Raw genomic sequence first — 16,502 nt, 5'->3', positions numbered from 1 at the left:
GTGGCTAAGAAAATACAAAATTTTAGTTATGAATAATATTTAGAAGGACAATAAAATGAAGTATATATGGATAGGTGGAATTACTATATACATGGAAAATGTACAGCAGAAAAAAACTAATAAGGAAAACTCCTAAAGCAGAATTAGTTATAATTCTCACAACATGGAAAATTCCAATAGATTTTAATGATTATTCTAGCATGTCTTCTCAGGTAAACTAAAATACTCAAGAAGACTCTCCTATCCCTTTAAACTGACAGAGCTAGGCTTATCTATATAGTAGTAATAACAATTCTTGGGGCCTCCCAGGTGCTGCAGGGGTTAAAGTCCCTGTCCTATCAAGCTACTGCCAGTCATTATGCCATGAATTTGACCCCAGCCTGGGAGCTGATCCACATGGCACAGCAGACCTCTCCTGTCTCACTCACTGTTTCCCTCAGCAATGTATTTCAGTAGATCTTCCTGTTTTGTTCCCCACTCTGTCTCTGGTAAATCCTCTCAATCCCCTGCAACCACACTACACCTATGGCCTACACCCCAGCTCTTCCAAGCATAAATAAATAAAAAAATAACGCTTTAAGAAAATAATTCTTTTATTAAAAAAATCAAACTTTCCAGGCCCTTCCTGGTGGCGCAGCAGGTAAAGCACAGCACTAAGAAGCTAAAGCCACTTCAGCATTGAGTTTGATCTCTGCCCGGGAGGTGATCCACAGGGCTGGCAGGCTTCTCCAGACCTGCCCACTGCTCTCTCAGCAGTGTACTTAGTCAGTCGGCCTGTTCTACTCCCTACTGTCTTACTGCACCTCTGGCCTGTACCCAGTTCAGTATGCAGAAATAAATAAATCTTTTTTTAAAAAATCAATCTTTCCACTGTATGGTTAAATATGTTTACAGCTAAAGCAATAAACAGAAACTAAGGAAATACAACATAATTCATTTAACAAAGATAATACCTGATGGCAGGCTCTAATTTTGGCCACTGCAAAGAAAGACAGAAAACACCATTTCCAAAAATGTGTCCATTCCAAACTGAAACTATTTCTGAAAATACATTTATACCATGCTAATCCACATCTAAGGAGTTAGTTTTATGGGAGAAATGTTAATATACTAAGATTCATATTTCTTTGAATATAGATTCAATTCTTCTACACTCATGTAATCAAGGTTATAAGGAAGTATTAAATTCCCAAGATTATGCAGCTGTATTAGATTATGCATTGCTATCTTATCAAGAAGAAGCAAAAGTGAAGCACCTATGTAAACCTAAGCATTCACCGACTCTCACCCTTCAGTTGACAGTATATATTCTTTTTAAAAGAGGCTTAAATTTTCTATTTTTAAAATTCTCTGTAAGATACAAAATATAAGTATCATAGAGCAATTTTAGAGGTATAAGGCAAAGTTCATGCCTGAAACACATTTAACAACTACCCCAAACCTACCCAGTTTTACTCAGTCTTTTCTTATTAGTTCACCCATAGCATACTGGTTCTATAAAAAGAACACCTATCCTGCACCAAGCATCATTCACAGTGTTACGGATATGGCAGTGAAGGATATGTCCTATGAAAGACAGGGAGAAATGCAATGTATTTTCATATGAAGAATAAGAACGAGAGAGAAAAGGTTGTTTTAAATAAAGTTAAAGTAGACCTCACAAACACACACACAAACAAAAAAGCTAAGCATATCATGTAATTTCAACATACAGAGTGAAAGCAAAGTAAAAAGAGACAAGTTCAGAGTGGTCAGTAACAATAATGTTATATAAACCCTTATTAATGACGTTAACTGAATTTTACTCTAAACATAAAGGAAAGTCAATGGAGGTTTTGACCAGGAAGATGGCAAAGTCTTATGTACCTTTCTAAAAGATCATCCTTAGAAACTGAAGAGAATGATATGAGGCCAAAAGTTCATCAAGGGTTGTGTTTTTTTAGGGTTCCCTATATGACATCCATTAACACATAAGGTAGAAGCTAAGGCTGGAAACACACATCTTAGAGGTAAGACTTTGGCTATAAAGGAATGAAGAGATCAGCAAATTCTCACAAAACACCTATAAAAATGGACTATACTATAGAAAAAAATCTAGGCAATTTTTAAGGTGGTAGGGGAAAGTAGCATATTTGGCAAAAAGACCATTGTCCTATTTATAATATCTGCAAATTTTATTGAATAACTGCATCTTGACTTTCCTTCCAAGATTGGTAATCAATTGAAGAAAAGTCAAGATGCAGTTATTCAATAAAATCTGCAGATATTATAAATAGGACAGTGGTCTTCTTTGCCCAATATGCTACTTTCCCCTACCACCTTAAAAATTGCCTAGATTTTTTTTTTTAAGATGTATTTATTTATACATACATGGCTGGGCTACAGGCCAGAGGGGCAGGGTGGTAAGAGGATTCACCAGACACAGAGTGGAGAGCAGAACAGGCTGACTGGCGAAGTACACTGCTTAGGGGAGCAGCGGCTGAGACAGGAGAGTTCTGTTGCACCACATGGGTCACTCACTTCCAGGGCAGGGATCAAACTCATGCTGAAGTGGCGTTAGCTTCTTAGTGCTGTGCTTTCACCTATTACTCCACCAGGAAGGGCCTGCCTAGATTTTTAATGTATTCCTGAGCCATACAAGATCATCAAAAAGTAATAAAAGCATTAGAAATTCAAGATGTTTGAATACAATCTCTAACCAGTAGCTGGCTGGCCACTAAGCTACACAGACAAAAGAATTACCCCCAAAAAACCAGGGAAACTGAGAAAAATCAGAATTAAAAATTTTTAATTGCATTCAAACCAGGGTGTCAGACTGTGGTTAAGTGTACAGATTTGATCTAGGTAAACTACAAAAAGCCAACCACCTTCAGGTGGTTAAAGTAGACCTCACAAAGGAGGTAAGGTCTGAACACAAGCTTGGAAACTTATTAAGGATAAAGAGGACGAACACAGCAGTTATTTATTAAAAAAAAAAAAAGAGCCTCCAAATGAAAAGGCCCAAAGGTAGACTGGCATAACACAACAAACACACAAACAAACTAAAAAGCTAAACATATCATGTAATTTCAACATACAGAATGAAAACTCAACAGTCTAAGACCTCCTGTAGGATAAACATCACATATACTAACATAAATAAAGGTAATGCTAGAAAATAAGGAAAAAGAAAAAGGAATTTAAAAAGGCTAAATAGATCATTGCTAACAACTTTCAAAATATAATGAAAAACACTATAAAACATACAGATAAATGAATATCAAGTTTAGTGAACCTAAAATAGGATAAATACAAAAAAATCTACACCTCAGGACATCACTTTCTAAGTTGATGAAGTTTAAGGGGATTATGCCAAGCAAAATAAATCAGAAGGACAAAGACAACGAACATATAAAGCTAAACCAATGCAAGCCCTAGAAATCTGATTTAGGAATTGAGGATATGAGAATGGGAGGGTGATGGGGGGATCAAAAGGAAGGGTCTTTATGAAGCATGGTGAGGATTATGTGTACTTTAGTAGTGGTCTTGGTATAGCAACATACATCTGATGAACTATCAATCTATTTCCCCTAAATCTTATACAGTGCTGTAAACCAATGTTACTCAGTTTAAAAAAAAGAAAAAAAGGATGCTGATGGAGAATATTCCAAATAAAGACCTCTCTTTAGATGTACACAAGTAAATCTCTCAGGCTGAAAGAACAGGTCTAGAATGTAATTCAAATTCATTGAAGAAACAAAGAGCACCAGAAATGATGGGTACAGATGGAAAATACTAGACGCACACATTTTTCTTCTCTTAATTTCATCAAAGACAAATTGAATAAAGAAATAATAATATTAGTAAGTTTACAATATAGTTGCAATATATATGACAAAAATACCATGAAGGACTAAAGAGAAATTTAAGCTATGCTGAAGAAAATGTAACCTCTTTAACTAGAATTATGTCAGTATTAACTGAAACCAACTGTGAAAAATTGAAATGCAGGCTGCAATTCCTAAAACAATCACCAAAAAAGTAACATTTTTGTTAAAAATCTACACTGAACATGAAATAGCGTGCACGCTAAAAGGATTTGTTTAACACAAAGAAAAGCAGTAAATGAGAATAAAAATGGCAAGAATAACAAGATACAAGTAATTATAACCTTATCAAAACCTACATAAAATATGGTTAACTGAGGACACAATCAAAACTCAGATTGTCAAAATGGATAACAAAGAAATCGTCAACTACAATCTTTCTACTACAGATTTTCTTAAAAGACAGTTTAAAAGTAAAAGGCTAGAAAAATATATAAAGTGCAATACCAATATTATTATCACACTAACTGATTTTGAGAAAGAAAAATCCCTACATGCTAAATATGGGGCATCTAAATAATTTCAAAATATAATCTCTCCTCAACAAAATTTTATCCTCACTCCTCACCAACGCCTATATTCCATTGCTCATTCTTCCTAACTACTTCATTTCCAATTTTAAATTACATATCACCTATATTGTCAATGGAATATCTCAACCCTCCCTTCCACCTACAGACATTCCACCCATCTTTTAAGTTAACATTTAACCACAATTCTTTCACTAAGTCATCTTCAGGTGCTCCATCCCATACTCATTATTTATAATCTTTAAATTCCTGCATCATTTACAATTATTTTGGATTTATTATATACTCTTGCTTTTTTTTTTAACTTTTAGCATCTTTGTCTATTATATGCTATTTAAATGTTTCTCAAAAGCATAGGAATCAGGTATTATTGATACTGCAAATAAACAAAACACACATTAAAAGAAAGCCACTTTTATCTTTCTACATTACCTTACAGAGCTTTCAAAACAGAATACTGTTTTTCACAGATAAATTGTTTCTATAATCATTTCTACCTGAAAATTTGATGTAGACTGGTATCTTTCAAACAGAAAATCCCAGCCAATCAACACCAAGAAGGGAAGAGAAGGGAGAAGAGAACAGAAAATAACATAATAGGATTTTACAGTAGTAAGAATAAGAGTAAGAAAATCTTTCATTTAAACTTGTCTTAGTTACTTTTTCTATATACTAAGTGCAAAAATATTCACTATACTATTACAGCTAAAAGATAAGAAATTCATTCTGGTGAACCAACCATGTTATCTATAATTTTTCCCACCAACATAAAAACAAAAGTTTACATGTAAACTAGATTTTTACCAAGTAATTCCATTAAAAAAAAAAAAAGACTACTAGAGAAAGGATATCACATCGTGCAAAAAAAAACTGAAAGGGCACCCTCTTCCCTGGGAAATTCCTGAGCCTGCCCAAGCTGCACAATGGGTATCCTGGAAGAAAATGTGTTGTGCAAAGAGCTTCAGGCAGAATCCAGGACCTAGGAAGAAGCCATGAAGATCTAGAAACAAGCCTCACAAGCCCTTTCATAACTACTCCACTTGCCTTCTCTTCCAGCTCTACTTCCAGAGAGTTTTAAGCATTTCTAAGAGCACCAAACGATGAATGAAACTCTACTGAGTTTAGTGAAGCTCCAAACCTCATTCATAAGGAGGATCCTGGCAGCTCTTGAAGCTCTGATTAGAATCTCCCTTTTCCCACTTCCTCCTGAGCTCTCAGTCCTGGAGGCATTACTCTTGTTGATTCAGGCTTTTATGGTACAAGACAGAGCTGGAAAGAAAGGATGTTAGACAACTAGTTCCTGTTGTGACTTCCTTGGAGATACTGGCTTCTAATACCATAGACTTGGCAAGATACTCAGAAATATTTTGAATAGTAAATATAATACTCCTGTATTCTTGAGTATGTACAGAATTCCAAATCTGTGCTTAGTCTTTTAAAATATAGTTGGGTTTATAATATATACATATTTTAGCAGAAGAGAAAGAAAATCTGAAATGGCACATTTTTAAAAAAAGATTTATTTATTTATGTATACAGAACTGGGGTACAGGCCAGAGGTGCGCAGGGGTGGTGAGCAGATTCACCAGGGACAGAGTGGGGAGCAGAACAGGTCGACTGACGAAGTACACTGCTGAGGGGAGCAGTGGGCTGGTGGAGAGGTCTGCCACACCATGTGGATCCCCTCCAATGAGGGGATCAAACTCATGCTGAAGTGGCTTTAGCTTCTTAGGGCTGTGCTTTAACCGCTGCATGAAATGGCACATTTTAAGGAAAAGTATCCTTTCATTTTTAACATATACCCACAATTAACTAGAAAGAACCTTTTGTTCCTTTCTGTATCATTGATACCTCACATTTAAACATTGGGGGGGAGGGGGAGTTTAAAGGTTCTCCAACTTAAAAGCATAAAGTCAAGGGAGTCCCAGGGGAGTACTTCATGTTCCCTTATGTAAAAGTTCTCAGTAAAAGAAAAGTTATCTTCTGGGTGAAGTAACAACCAGCAAGCTCAATACTGTGGGTGTACAGTAGGCAGCACGACTGTCTATCATCTATTTTTCTTCACCAAAGTTCATTCTACCAAGAGATCATTTCCTCCACCACAAAAAGTTCTACTTTTAAAACATCTAGTAAAACAGGAGTCACTTAAAATGTTCTGCTTAAAGATGAACAGTTACCTGATTATATACTGTTGAACTGGTAACTCTTAAGGACAGAATAACAGCAAGTAAGCTTCTGACTATTGTGACTATTTGGAAGGCACAGTTCACTGCTGTAGGAAGCTGTTTTGGAAGCAGGAAGGGATGAGTTCAGTTTGGGATGCAGTCATTCAACTTGAAATAACTGAGGGGTACTTAAAAGAAAAGGCCCAGAATGTACCAGGAAAGTGCAGCCCCTGTGTCGCTGCCTGAAGCCAGAGATCCAAAGATCCCCTTCTGTAACTGAGAAATGAAAGGAAAGCCTCTGCAAACAAAGATGAGTAGGAAAGTGCGCACCAAGCAAAGCTGCTGCAGGCCACATGCCTCCATTTTGGAACTGAGTAGAGACAGATAGCAGTCTGCCATCAAGGTGAACTGTAGGCACCAGGAAAAGTACAGCCAACCCCTGCAGCATTATCAGAACCCAGACACTCCATGCTCCCCTTTTGGAATTGAGTAGAGAGAGGGAGGGGTCTGCCACCAAGATGACCTGTGGATCCAGGGAAGTATCAGCTTGCCCATGGGGCTGTTAGAAGTCAGGGGCCCCATGATTTCCTTCTAAGTGAGGGAGAGGATCTGCAGGGACAGCACCAATCAACATATCCACAGCATCACTAACTTTGTGGAATCTGGCATAACAGTGCCAGAGTCAGTCTGGCCACCAATTCGTGACACCCCAGAAGGAGCACCCCAAAGAGATGCCCAACAGGGGCTCTCCTTGGTGGTGCAATGGGTTCAAGTATAGCACCATGAAGCTGTCGTAGCCACTGCATCCCCAAGCAGGGAGGTGGCCCACATGGCACAGAAGACCTCTCCTGACTCACCTGCTGCTTCCTTTTGCAGTGCGTTTCAGTATTGCCTGTTCTGCATCCCACTCTGTCTCTGGTGAATCCTCTCAATACCCCACCTTATTCCACCCCTCACCTCTGGCCTATACCACAATTCTGTATGCATAAATTAAATAAATCCTAAAAAAAAAGAGAGAGAGAGAGACGTCCAACAGTACCAGTGGCACAGTGGCCCAACACATCTAACAAATGAGAAAACCAGTAACAGGAAGAAGGTAAAATACAAATAACCAAGCAAGCCCTCAGGGGAAGGACACACCACAAGAAGACAATCAACCACCAAAACTCAACAACAATGACATGGAAGAACTCCCCCTGCCAGAGAGAGAATTTAAAGTCGTCATGACTGAAAAACATAAAGGAAATGAACAATATGAGAAATTAATTAATGATCTGAAAAATGAAAATGAGTCCTTAAAAAAGGAAATGGAGTAAACACAGCAGATTTAAAAAAAATTAATGGAGGGGCTAGAGAACTCTGGGAAAAGCAGTGAAAACAGAATTGATGAACTGGAAGAATTAACTCAGTACTCTCAAAAGATACAGCCACAAAAAGAACAAAAAAAGGAAAGAGAAGTACAAAGGAAAAAAGAATGAAAAAGAGAGAACTATCTGACACCATGAGAGAAGGAAATATGAGTTACAAAATCCCAGAAGAAGAGAGACCAAAGAACCAAAAACTATTCAAGAAGATAATCAAAGAGAACTTACCAAGCATGAAAAAGGAGATGAAAATAAACATACAGAAGGTTAGAACACAAAATCACCATAATAAAAGGAAAACTACAACAAGACACATAATAAAAAAAGCTTCCAAAAGTCCAAGACAAGAAAAATATAATGAAACTGATGAAGAAAAAGAAACAGATAAACTATGAAGGAAAACCAATGAGGCTGACATCAGACTTCTCTGAAGAAACACCACAGGCTAAAGAAGAGAATGGAATGACATATTCAACAAACTCAACAAATGCCAAATGCCAATGTAAAGCCCTCCTTCTTCTATGAAGGAAAAATAAACCCCTCCTCAGACAAACAATCTCCAGAAATTCATTACTACTAAACCTCCACTCACAAAATACCATAAGAAGTCCCAAAATCAACAGAGGATGAAGAACAGATTAAGAATATTAGAAGAACAGATTAAGGCAAGGAATAAAATCACAGAAAGACAAAATAGCAAATACAGATGCCAAATGTAAAAGGACTAAATTCATCAATAAAAAGACAAGCATGCAGGCTGGATTAAAAAACAAAATCCAATCTTCTGCTGTCTCCAGGAAACTCATGTAATTACAAAAGATAAAAAGTAAAAGTTTGGAAAACAATCCTACAACCAAATGGACCAAGAAAGAAGGCAGGAACTTTTATCACATGAAATAGACATCAAACTTAAAAAGGCAAAAAGAGACATAGAGGGACACTACATTATAATTAAGGAGACAATACATCAGGAAGATGTAACCCTCAACATATACTCACCAAATGAAGGCGCACCAATATATATGACAATTATCAGCTCTGAAAACAGACATCAGAGAAAATATATATAGGAGACCATCAACACCCTATTCTTACCAACAGACAAATTAATGAGGAAAAAAAAAATAAAGACAATAGAATAAATAAAGACCCAAATTTCATGGGCTCAATAGAACACTACACCCAAAAAAATTCAAGTACACATTTTTCTCAAGTGCACATGGATCATTATCCAGAATCAATCACATTTGGGCCACAAAACAACATCAACTGATAAGATCAAAATCATTTCAAATAGCTTCTTTGATCATAAAGTACCAAACTAGAAATAAACCATGAAAACAAAGCAGGGAACCCTTCTAATTCATTGGGATTGAAACCCACACCACTGGATTAAAACAAAGAGTAGAGAAGAAATTAATAATACTTTGTGTCGAACAACAATAAGTACATCACTAGAAAGTGATGTACTAGAAGAATGTATGGGTCACAGTAAAAACAATAGGAGGAAGAAAGTATATAGCATTATAGGCTTAAGACAAGAAACAAGAATGCAAAAAAAAAAAAAAAAAACCCTAATCTCCCATCTCAAAGAATTAGAAAAAGATTTTTAAAAAACCCAAAACCAGAACATAAAAAATAATAAATATCAAAGCAGAAATAAATGAAATAGAAATTTAGAAATTTAAAAAAAAAATCAAGGTCAACAAAACCAAAAGTTGGTTCTTCCAAAAAAAAATAAATAAATAAACAAAATAGACCTCTAGCCAAACTCACAAAGAAAAAAGAAGAGAAAGCATAAATAAATAAGATAATAAATGAAAGAGGAGAAATTACAATAGAGTCAATAGGAATCGACAGAATAATCAGAGAAAACTATGAACATTTATATACAAACAAGCTCAACAAGCTAGAAGAAGTAGACAAATTCCTAGACCAATAGAGTCATCCAAAGCTAGATAAAAAAGAAACAGAACACCTAAACAGACCAATTACAAGCAGGGAAACTGAAACAATAATCAAAACACTCCCCAAAAACAAAAGCCCAGGGCCAGACAGCTTCACAACATTCAGAAATGAACTATTATCTATCCTACACAAACTCCTTCAAAAACAATTTGAGAAAGATGGAATACATTGTATGAAGCCAACATTATACTAATACCAAAATCTAACAAACACAACACAAAAAAGGGAAAACTGTAGGCCAATCAACCAAATGAACACTGATGCAAAGATCCTCACCAACAGAATTCAACAATGCATCAAAAGGATAATACACCACAATCATTAAGTGGGATTTATTCCAGGAGCACAAGGATGATTCAACATCTGAAAATCAATTATTAATGTAAACCAACACATCAAAAAAAAAAAAAAAAAAACCATATGATCATGTCACCAGATGCTGAAAAGACATTCAACCAAGTTCAACATCCATATATGATGAAGGCCCTTGAAATTCTCAGGATAGAGGAACAGACCTTAACATGATAAAAGCCACATATGACAAATCCATAGCCAGCAGTATTCTCAATGGTGAAAAGCTGATATCTTTTTCTTTAAGATCAGGAACAAGACAAGTATATCCATTCTCACCATTGCTTTTTAATATAATACTGGAAGTTCTACCCAAAGCGTAAGACAAGAGAAAGACATAAAAGGAATCCAAATAGGGCGAGAAGAAATAAAACTATCACTATCTGCAGACAATGTGATAATGTTCATAGAGAACCCTAAAAACTCCACAGAAAAACAAATTAATAAAACAGTTTAGTAAACTAGGATACAAAATCAGCACATAAAAATCAGTAGCCTTTCTATATACAGTCAATACAAAGAAAAAAGAAAACAAAAGCTTTCATAAGCAAAACAACAACAAAAAAACTCAAGCAATTGGGAATAAATCTAGCAAAAGAGGTGAAAGACCTATACAAAGAAAGTTATGAAACACTGTTAAATAGAAGACGACACAAAGAAATGGAAATACATCCCCTGTTCATGGACTGGAAGAATTAACATTATCGTAAAGGCCATCCTACTGAAAGCAATTTACATTCAATGTTATTCCAAAAAAAAATTTCAATGACAGTCTTCGAAGAGATAGTACAGATATTGATAAAACTCACATGGAAACACAAAAACCTCAAATAGCCAAAGCTCTCCTGACCAAAATAAAGAAGAATGGAGGTATCACACACCCAGACTTCAAAGCTATAATAATCAAAACTGTAAGGTACTGGAATTAAAACAGAGACACGGACCAATGGAAACAAATAGAAAACCCAAAAATAAACCCACATATTTACGGACAACTAATATTTGACAAAGATGCAAAGAATATGCAACGGAACAAAGACAGTTTGTTCAATAAGTGATGCTGGTAAAACTGGACTGCTACATGCAAAAAAAAAAATTAATCTAGACTACTATGTTACACCATATACAAAAACCACCTCAAATTGGATAAAAGACATGTAGAGATGACCTGACACCATAAAATACATAGAAGAAAATATAGGCAAAACTATATTGCTTACACCTCAGTAACATCTTTAAAGACACACCCACCAAAGCAAAGAAAGTTAAGAAAAAGATGAACAGCTGGGACTACATCAAATAAAAAAGCTTCTGTACAGCACAAGAGACATTAACCAACACAAAGGGACACCCTACTGACTGGGAGGAAAAAATTTGCACACCATGTTACTGATAAGGAACTGATCAAAAGATCTACAAAGAGCTGATGCAACGCAACTGAAACAAAATAAACAATCCAATTGAAAAACTGGCAGAAGACCTAAAAAGACACTTCTCCAAAGAGGAAATGCAAATAGCCAACAGATATATGAAAAATGTTCAACATCACTTATAATTGGGGAAATGCAAATCAAAGGCACAATTAAAAAAAACCCTTATACCAGCAAGAATGGCAACTGCACCCCTATGTTTACTGCAGCACTATTTACAATAGGTAAGATATGAAAACAATCCAAATGCCCAAAAATACAAGCCTGGAACAAGATGTGGTATACATAACAGAATACTATTCAGCAATCAAAAAGCATAAGCTCATGCCACTTACAGCACCATGGATGAAGCTGGAAGGAATTATGTATCCTCAAATAATTAAGAAAAAAAAATTATTGGGTGGTTTCACTTATTGAATACTTATTGAAGTATTGGGAACCAAATAAAGGATCAGGAACAAAAAACAATTATAAAAAAAATTAGTGGGCAACTATTAATCAGAGACACTCTGAAGGGGAAGAGGAGGATTCAAAAGAGAGGAGGGTAGAAAGAAAGGAATATGGTGATGGTGCATAGGTAATTTGGTGGTGGGAATTTTATGGTGACTACACTTGAAAGGAGAAAGCAGGCATTCTACATAAAGAAAAGGCCCAGAATTCATGAAGTGTTCATGTACCCTCTACTAAAAGATCTGGATGATTCTTGAAGCCACAGAAGTAGATGAGAATAGGTAAGACAAAAGTAGATGAAACTGCCTGTAAAATAATGAAGTGGTCAAAATGTCCAAAAGACTATAAGGAACACTCAAAAGAAACTGGTCAAGCAGTACTATTGTATAGTGGTGTCACATAAACCCCAAAACATAAGATATTCTGGAAAGGATACTGGAAAATACCAACATTTAAGCAGATAGATAAAAAGGAATCATGCAAGAGATTGAGAATGAGCTAAGTATAAATGAAGAGACACAAATATAATATCCTAGAAAAGGACAACAAAGGTAAGTTACTTTAGGCTTGCAGGTCGTATGCAACTCTACTGGGACTACTTAACCCTGCAGCTATACATGAAAAGTCACAGATAGTGGGCCTATAGTTTGCCAATCCCTGCTTTAGAAGTCATAAAAAGAAGGCTCCCTTTATTTAATCTCCCTTACACTTAATACACACACAAAATATATACACTGGACTTTCTAACAATTTATTAGTTAATATTCTAGGAATTTATAACAGCATTTCCCTTTTACAGTATGCATATAAAAATCTAAATTGTAAATTGTGGTTATAAGATATTGCTGATAGGTTTAAAATTTTCTACAAAGAAACCCCTATTTTATAGGAAAAATAAACAATTAATGCAATGTACTTTTCCAATTAGCCACAAAAACAAGTTATCAAGCATAGAAAGAAGTAAAAGAAAACAAGAGAAAAGACAGTAGAGAGACAAAAGGATTTCTATTTTCTGTCAGTCTATGGATTTCTGAAGTAAATATAAAACAAATTCTTGAATGCTCAGTTTTCAGAAATCCTCCCATGAAAGTCAACCCCAACTTAAATGCAGTATTTCTTGAATCCTGTCTTTGAAAGCAAATTATTATTATTAGCATAACAATGATGGTACCAACAAATATGGACTGTCAAAGTTCAAGAGCCAAATACTGTTTTATCTTTGAATGTCTTTCAATTTTTCTCCACAAACCTATGACGTAGGCAACATTATTATCACTATTTACAAAGGGCATGAAGGCATAGAGAGGTTACAAAATTTGCTAGCAAAATGCAGTGTGAGAGTTAAAGTAGATGTATCTGTAATTCCTAAACCAATGCTCTCAAACAACCACAATAAAATGTAGACCCAACTCCATCAATTTTCATTTATTTCTATGTGTTTGGAGACACAACAATAAAAAAAATGGGAACACAGTAATAAAAACACTTATAATTCAAAATAATTCAAGTACAGAGTATATAAATAATGTACATGATAGAAAATGTTAAGTGATACTAGAGGTATTGCGGGGGGAGCAATGTGAGAGTTTTGAAAAGAAAGAGCTCTTCTGTCTAAGATTGGAAAGATTTACATTTTCAATTAAAATCCATCAAGGTGGACTTTAACAAGTGGGATTCAATTTCTGAATACATAAACAAAAACTAGAAAACTTCATTTTTCATACCAAAAAAGCTAGAAAGAAGGAACAACATCCTATATACCTCCAGAGTACAATCTTTTTTTTTTTTTTAAAGATTTATTTATTTGTTCATACAGAGCTGGGGTACAGGCCAGAGGCTCAGGGGCGGCGAGAGGCTTCACCAGAAACAGAGTGGGGAGCAGAACAGGCAGATCTATGAAGTACACTGCTGAGGGGAACAGCGGGCGGGTCAGGAGAGGTCTGCCGCGCCATGTGGTCACCTCTGGGGCAGGCGGGAATCGAACTCATGCGGAAGTGGCTTTAGCTTCTCAGTGCTGCGCTTTAACCCGCTGCGCCACCAGGGAGGGCCCAGAGTACAACCTTAAGCAAAATCTCAGGCAACTACCAAGAATATGCCTAAATGCTGTGATTATGGTTTCCACAAATACAGAATATAAATTAATCTCTCCCTCCTTCCTCCTCTGAAATGCTTTCTCTGCTTTCCTTCTAAGACACAAAATTCTCTTGTCCTCATTCATCTTCCCTGACTAAATTCAGTTTCTTTTGCTGGTTCTTCCTAATCTTATTTCTAAACAATGGCTCAGCCAAGGACTCATCTCTCACTTCTTTTTAACTATCTTCTACTATCCAAGCTTTAAGATTGATGGCTCCCAATTTTATATCCCCAGGCCAGATCTTTCCTAAGTACCCCAAAATCTTTTAGTAAGCTACTCAACTTGACATCTTGTTTTTAATATATACATCTCAACTTGACCTGTCAAGAGCAAAATCCCAAGTTTCCTACTCAATATGGAAATTTTACCAAATGCCAGGTGACAAAGACCGGATAAAAATTATCTTCAATAAGTACTAAATTTTGTTGTTATTTAGTCCAAACTGTGACTACGAATATAAATCACAAAGATTCTCTAGAATAGTATATAGCTACAACTTAAGAAGAAAATATTCTATCATTAAATCATGATCACACATACCTGGTACTAAAATAGATGATCTACTTAATAGTTAAAATCACAAATGTTTGTCTTGTCACCCTATGTGGATTGCAAACTCCTCGAATGTGAACACTGCATTATATCCCCTCTTATGACTTATACTACATGGAGTTGAGTACTTTACATAAACAGAGTTAGCTAGCCTAAGTTTATACTTGGACCTGTAATTGAGAAGTTCAATGCAGATTTTTTTTAGGGGAAGGATAAAGTTTTTAGGGTTTTAGAAAGTTATTTCATGTAAGGTTTTCTCACACAATTCTGAGGGAGAAAATACTAGTGGATACTAAATATTTCCTCTTATCTCATCAATATGAAACAAATGTAGAAACATGAAATAACTCTCCCAATTTAATAAAGTAGTCAATTCTATGTGAGCATTAAGAAAATGGAAAACTAGTAATAGGGAGAAAGAAGCATAAACAAGTACCTTTATATATATTACAATCATCTAAACAATAAACAACAAAGATTATTTAGGGGTTATCGGTGAAGTTTTTTTCAAATAATTTACAATAAAACAGAAATTAAACCCAGAGTTCAGAAACTGCTATAAATTACCATCACACCCTATTGGTAATGGGTCTTTTACCTTATGGTGACTATTTATAAAATTTAACATAGCCTTATATAGCAATGAACTCAAACCCAAATTAAAGTTATATACTGAAAAGTTACCAAAATAATCAAGTGCTAACAAAGGACACTCGAAGAAGTAGATTTAAGGAGAAAGCTTCACTTAGAAATAAATTTAACAGAAGAGTATAAAACTTATATATTCAAAACTAACAAAGATATCCCAAAGACCATGGATTAGAAAATTTAATGTTAAAATGGTAATGATTCCAATCCTGTTGATATTCCGACTACCTTTTTCTTTTTTCAATTACAGGATGATGGTTAAATATATATAGAAATGTAAGGGAATAGACAAAATAATCTTGCTCCATCAAGAAAGATGCTGGAGAATGCACTTCCACATGTCCTATTTTAGCACTCACCCTAAAGAAGATCAAGATAATACTAATGAAGTGGTACACTAGCATAAACTGAGACACACATCTATGGAATAGAACTGAGACTCCAGAAATGACTGCCTTTATAGGTTACAGAGATCTTATAAAGGGGCCAAGACAACTCAGTAAGAATAATCTTTTCAACAAATGCACCATTTACAACAGAATCTCTACCTGCAAAACCTGATGTTCTACTAGACACAGAAATTAACTGCAAATGAATCATAAACTTAAGGGCTGAATTATAAAGCTCTATAAGAAATTATAAGAATAAACCTGCATGACCATGGTTCGGCAAATATTCTTAGCTATAACAGCAAGAGCACAAACAACAAAAGAAACTATGCAAATTAAACTTCATATCAAAATGAAAGATTCAAAGGACACTAATTAGAAAGTGGAAAAACTACCAAAGACTGGAGACAATATTTACAAATTAATTATATTTATAAATTTATTGATATATTAATAGTTTGTATTAATACACATGCTACAATTGTTAAAGTCCACAGTTTGCATTACGGTTGAATTTTTGGTTGTGTAGTATACAAGATTTTGACAAGCGTATAATGACATGCACCTACCATTACAGTATCACACAAAATAGTTTCACTATTTGAAAAATCCCATAAAATATAACATCCTAGGAAGGGGGAAAAAATTAAAAAAT

At 35.2% G+C, this 16,502-nt stretch overlaps 1 protein-coding gene across 2 annotated transcripts in view; it reads right to left on the bottom strand.

Annotated features, from left to right (window-relative positions):
• The window catches only part of GSK3B (glycogen synthase kinase 3 beta), a 158,642-nt gene that overhangs the window by 87,037 nt on the left and 55,103 nt on the right, over nt 1-16,502 (bottom strand). The gene's annotated exons all lie outside the window — the stretch shown is intronic.

The sequence above is a fragment of the Condylura cristata genome, unplaced genomic scaffold, assembly GCF_000260355.1.
Source record: "Condylura cristata isolate star-nosed mole 26May11 unplaced genomic scaffold, ConCri1.0 scaffold00003, whole genome shotgun sequence".
Taxonomy (NCBI): Eukaryota; Metazoa; Chordata; class Mammalia; order Eulipotyphla; family Talpidae; genus Condylura; species Condylura cristata.
Note: the sequence above shows the minus strand (reverse complement) of the source record. Positions and strands in the feature narration are given on the sequence as shown.